The following is a 6,238-nucleotide window of genomic DNA, read 5'->3' on the forward strand; positions in this document are numbered from 1 at the left end:
ATTTTTTTTTTTAAGAGTAAAGGATTTTTTAGTTTTCCTTTAACAGAGGAACAGTTGATATAACTGTGGCATGAAGTTTCTGACAGTGGAAACTTGAAAGAACTCCATAATAGCAAGCGGTGGTGCATGGGGAGGAACTAAAGTAGATTGAAGCATTTGAAGCGTTTCCTATCAAGTATTGTGGGGTAGGTAACTTTTCTTAAATTATAACGTTCATATAAGAAGTGAATATGGGAAAGTTACTGTAAATTTAGTTTAAAAAAGTTTTTCCCCAAAAGGGGTGTTAAAACTTTCCCCAAAACAATCCCTAAAATGTGTTTATGCTCTTATCGTGCCCAAAAAAAATTTAAAAATTTTTTGAAACTAAAATTTAAATTTGGAAAAATTTTTACGGTGTTTAAAATCAGACTTTTTTTCATTTAAAATTAAACTTGTATGAACTAAGAAAAACGTTTAGTTGTATTATCAAAACCAATTTCAATATAATAAATGAAATGTCAATTTTCAGTGTTTTAAATATCAATGTATTAAGGACCGGGTTTTCATCTAAAATTTAAAAGTCAACATTTTTGGGGGAAATAATTGACATTTTTTTGGAATTTTTAAAACAAAAACGCAAACCCATTTTTTTACGGGTTTGTTTTTATCCGTTTGTCTACTAGCCTCTCTGAGTTTATGTAAAGAATTCAGAGAAACCGATTTAAGGGAATTATTATCAAAGTCCAGATATGAAAAGCAAAGTCAAGGTTTTTACAAGATAAGTTGAGACTCGATAGTGACATCTTCAACGAGTTTTTTGAACCAACCGTTCGCGAAATAAACAGTCATGTAGAAAATATATTGAAGGAATCTTCCGTTGATGGTTGTGCTGCCATTCTCATGGTTGGTGGATTTTCTGAATCATCGGTGTTGCAAAAGAATGTAAAGTCCACATTTAAACAACTTAAAGTTATCATTCCGAACGAAGCAAACTTAGCAGTCTTAAAAGGAGCTGTCATTTTCGGGCACAAGCCTACAACAATAACTGAGAGGATATGCAAGTTATACACATGGGTATAGAACAGTACAATACGTACAGTGATAGTTGCAATCATCCTACAGGAAGAGTTGAAAAGGATAATAATGGTGAATTACGATGTTATGATATATTTACCATTTATGTAAAAGCAGGACAGTCTGTCAAGGTGGATGAGGAACAACCAGAAAGAATATGCAATCCTCAAACCGATGATCAAACTAATCTTTGTTTCAGTATATATGCATCCTTATCAAGATATCCGCAGCCTTACTACGAAGATGGATGCAATCTTCATTGGAAAATTAACGGTGCCTATTTCTGACACAAGCTCTGAATAACCATCAATTTGGAATAAGTTTCATTTTTGGAGGCACTGGAGATTGTTTTTAAAAGTCGTTGACAAGGAGTCCGGCGAAATGATGTTAAAATCTGTCGATTTTTTGGTTAGAATATAACCAAACTAAATCAGAACACAAAACAGACATATATACTTTTTTTATTTTTTAATTTGTTTGGGAGTTAGAGTAATCATATATACAGAATGCATGTAACATAATTATTGTTTTTGTTTTATTGCTTGAAGCTCATTGCGTTAATATCTACAATCCTTTCATAATATTGCTAAAGATTGCTTTTTTGTATATTTTATATTTCAATTTTGTAAAGCATTGCGTTCATTTTCGGTCGTGAACGATCAAAACATTTTGACGGCATTTGAATGCACTTTATATAATAACATCTTCTTGTATTACTAACTACAATATAAGAACTCTTATTTTCATACTTGTAAGTTAGAAAATGCAATGAAATAGTTATTAAACATGTTCTAAAATTATTATACAACTTCTATGATCATTTTAACTCTTAAATTGCTAATCATTTTAGAGAAATGCAAACAGACAGAAATTTGTGTCTGAATGATTTTTCCCATTAGTATGATTGAATTGTATTCAACATTTTCATTCTGGCTACAACATATACTGTCATTAAAGACATATATACATGTATTAATCAGGAGTGTAACCTAACACATAATTTACTCAATTATTATAAAATCATGTAAAGTGAATAAAATCAAAATAACACAAAAACAAATGTTTTGTTGTAATTGCTTTAAATAATTTTTAGCTAAATGTAACCTGTTGAACTTTTGTAAAGGATTTGCACCGCTTTGAAGTAAGAACAGTCCAACGGAGTGTCATTATCAAAATACAAAATTTAGCTACCAACAGTATAGAATCTGTTCAAACTGCACGGATGTGTAGCTGGTTTGCTATAAAGAAGTAACAGGAAAAATAGTATTTTTAAGGAAATTCTAAATTCAAGCAGAGATAAATATGTAAATATTGGTGCCTGAGTTATGAACCCTTGTCACAAAGATTGGTTGATGATAAAGAACATACATTTGAAGTTTTGAAAGTTGATACCTAAGAAATTACAAAGTTTATGTGAAAATATTTTACTGCACCAAAACTTTAATCTGAAATCTGGACGCGGACGCCGACGCCGGGGCGAGCAGGACAGCTCTCCATATACTTCGTATAATCGAGCTAAAAATCCAAATGGGACCTTCTTATCGACGGCTCTATACTGTTTGAAGATTTTTTTGTATCTAGATATCAAAACTTATAACTTTAATTTGATTTCAATTTAATTCCAAACACAACTAAACTGCATCTAACGCTTAGGCCACAGTGCTTTTTGTTACTTCATCGCGGCGCATTTTGAAATTTGTATCAATGGTTTTCTTGCTTCCTTTTGTAAAGAGCACGGGGATAATCATCCAAAGTGAACTTTTATGCGCTAAAGTTGTTTCACATGAAGTTGACTGAATCACGATCACAATAATCACGTTTAATTAGTTTTAATTTGGTTTTCCTTAATGGAATTCCACAATATATATAACATATGCGCAGGTTAATACGACGTTTAACAAAAAAATTATAAACATAAACAAATATTTTAAGTGGAAAGGGCCAAAAGTTACTCTTGACATCCAAAGTCTAACACGTCCATTTTTTTTCTTCTTTACAAATTGTCTAAAAATGGTTCTTTGACATGGCCAAAGAAGTTAACTTTTGTTTCTTAATGAGACAAAATGAAACCAATACGCAGGTTGTATACAAAGATAATTCACGCAACATGGGGAATTTAAAAACAATCTCACCTGGAATTTTATCCATAAAGTTTTTTCAATTTAGTAAGCACAACGCTTATTTTAAAAATTAACCTAAATTTTAAAAAAAACTTTTTGACAAATTTAAATTTGGGCAAAAAGGGGGAAAACCAATTAAATTTTCCCTTAAAAATTTTTGTTAATAATTTGAGACATGTTAATAAGACATTTGTAACTCTAACATTTGTGATATTTTACACATTATTTTCAAAAATATGATATTTTTAGATAATAATAAGAATTTTAAAAGTAAATACCATGTATATTTATTCTTTTTTAAAAGAATTTTGCTGTTTTTCTGCTGTTTTTCCTATTGATCATTATGTTTTATCGATAATTCAGCATGGTTTCAGAATGACAGAAAATTGCTTGCAAATTTAAAACAGGCTCTTGATATTCAAATTGATGTTCATTGTAAGTCGTTTTGAAGAAGTTCACACAATTTGCATAAAAGTATGAAAACAAGCAAACACTCGAAATTTGGTCGGAAACATTGTTGTAATAGTTCACTCAGTTGGTTGCAAGGTGAACGCAACTCCACTGTCAACAAATGGAATGCTGGTGATAATCAGAATATGTTTTGAGATATATTGCATAATTGTACAATGTCCTTGAAAGTTAATTCTTTCCAATATTTTGAAATTAACCGCGAGCAGGATTATTTCTTAAAAATTTAACCTGGAACAAAGCTGGTTAGTTTATGTTTCTGAATCACTGTAATATCAGCCTGTCTTATTCCAACTGTTAATGGGATTGTGATAAGGCTGCTGTGATTTTAATATATCATTCTTTGTCTCAAAGATAACCAATGAAAACCCCTGGATCTTGCAAAAGTCTACTATGCGATGCCATTTATATTTCATTGTCTGTAACGAAACGATAACAGTGGATTTCCTGATACAAAATCAGACTGTAATTTCTATATATTATGTGTAAAAGGAAAACAGCTTACAGCTTCGACAGTGTATTCTATGATCCACTGCACACGGCAAAAGTGACAGTAGTAGATATTGACATGTCGTCACCTTCGTTCACTAAGTCCTTCTAAATATAATAGGAGTAAACCAATTATTGCACTAAGGTGATGATATAAGGTATAAACTACGACTCACTATTTCCAGTTATGTTTGGAAAGAAATTATCCGACATTTAAGGAAATGTGAAACATTTTAATAACTTAAAAGGCTACGTTATACATGATTTTTATGTTTTTTTAAACTATGATTATATAAAAAATTGACTCTTTTGGATTGAAGGTCATTTTCAAAAATCGTGCGATTCTTTTCAAGATTTCTTCTTCAAGTTTAATTAATTTATTACATTATCTGCGCAATAAGTACACATCATATTCAAATTCTAAACAAGAAGGCCCTAATGGCTCTTGATCACTTACCTGAAGAGGTGGTATACATGGGAAAGATTTCATCATTTGCCCATTCAAATAAAGTTGCATCAAAATCAAATCAACCAGTTAAATCTTATTTCTATATTTAGCATGCAGTCAATCATCTTGTTTTTCTGACTTATTGACTCATTTTAAAAGTATCACTCAATAATATTTATTATTGAATTGAATCAAAATTTTGACCCAGCGCTCCCGACAATGTTGATTCAAGTTCATTTCATTTTTAGATCTGGCAGCCATCTTGACCATCAGACTTGAATTTATCAGGGTTATTTTGTAAAAGACTATTAAATGATATATAGTTTTATCAGTCAAAATTCAAAATGGATAATGTAGAATAATAGCTCATTTACATGCAACTTATAAGAAAATTGTGGAAATGTCATTGAAAAAAGGCTCAATTTAGTAATAGTTTATGTTCCCATGTTGGTCATAGTAATAGTTTAAGATAATGTTCCCCAATTGATCATAGTAGTAGTTTAAGATAATGTCCCCCTATTGGTCATAGTAATAGTTTAAGATAATGTCCCCCTATTGGTCATGGTAATAGTTTAAGATAATGTCCCCCTATTGGTCATAGTAGTAGTTTAAGATAATGTCCCCCTATTGGTCATAGTAGTAGTTTAAGATAATGTCCCCCTATTGGTCATAGTAATAGTTTAAGATAATGTTCCCCTATTGATCATATAATGTTCCCCTATTGATCATAGTAATTGTTAAAGCTAATGCCCCTCCTATTGGTCATAATAAATGTTTACGATTATGTTTTCCTATTGATCATAGAGAAAGTTAAGGGTATCGTTCTCCTAATGATCATAGTAATTGATTAAGATAATGCTCTCCTGTAAATCATATGAATAGTTTAAAATAGTGTTCTCCTATTTATTATAGTAATAGTTTAAGATAATTTTCTCCTAATGATTATAGTAATATTTTAAGATAATGTTCTACTATTGATCATAAGAATAGTTTAGGATATTGGTTTCCTATTGATTATTATAGTATTTGTTTAAGAATATGTTCTCCTTTTAATCATATGAATAGTTTAAGATAATGTTCTCCCATTGATTATAGAAAAGTTTAAGATAATGTTCTCTTTTTGATTATAGTAATAGTTTAAGTTAATGTTCTCCTTTAATCATATGAATAGTTTAAGATAATGTTATCCTATTAATTATATGGATAGTTTAAATTGAATCGGTCATGAATGATGAATTCATTTCAATCAGATATTAACAACTCTCCTGGAAGCAGATAATCAAAATTCAGATTTATTATATTAAATATTTGACCAGAATAGTTCAGACATGACATTCACTATTGGATATATGAATATTCGCTTGGTTTTCCAAATGTCGGTCAATATCTGCTGGTTCATGTCATGGTATATTATTACCCCTTTCACATAGGCCGCTGGGAGTTATGTTTTACTGTTAATGCAAATGGACAACCTGGGTAAGAAAATTTTACTGTTTCATAAGTAACAGTCCTTTTTAACAGTATGAAATCTAGTCTTGACACCCAAGAAATTGTTTTCACCCTGCAGTGTGTTTTTGCGTCCGTTTTCAGCGGAAGTTATTGCATGAGAATAATTACATGCCATGCAGGTATGTGTCATAAAAAGAAAAAGCATGCAATA

The sequence above is a fragment of the Ruditapes philippinarum genome, unplaced genomic scaffold (assembly GCF_026571515.1).
Source record: "Ruditapes philippinarum isolate M1 unplaced genomic scaffold, ASM2657151v2 ctg3265_1_1_1_1, whole genome shotgun sequence".
Classification (NCBI taxonomy): Eukaryota; Metazoa; Mollusca; class Bivalvia; order Venerida; family Veneridae; genus Ruditapes; species Ruditapes philippinarum.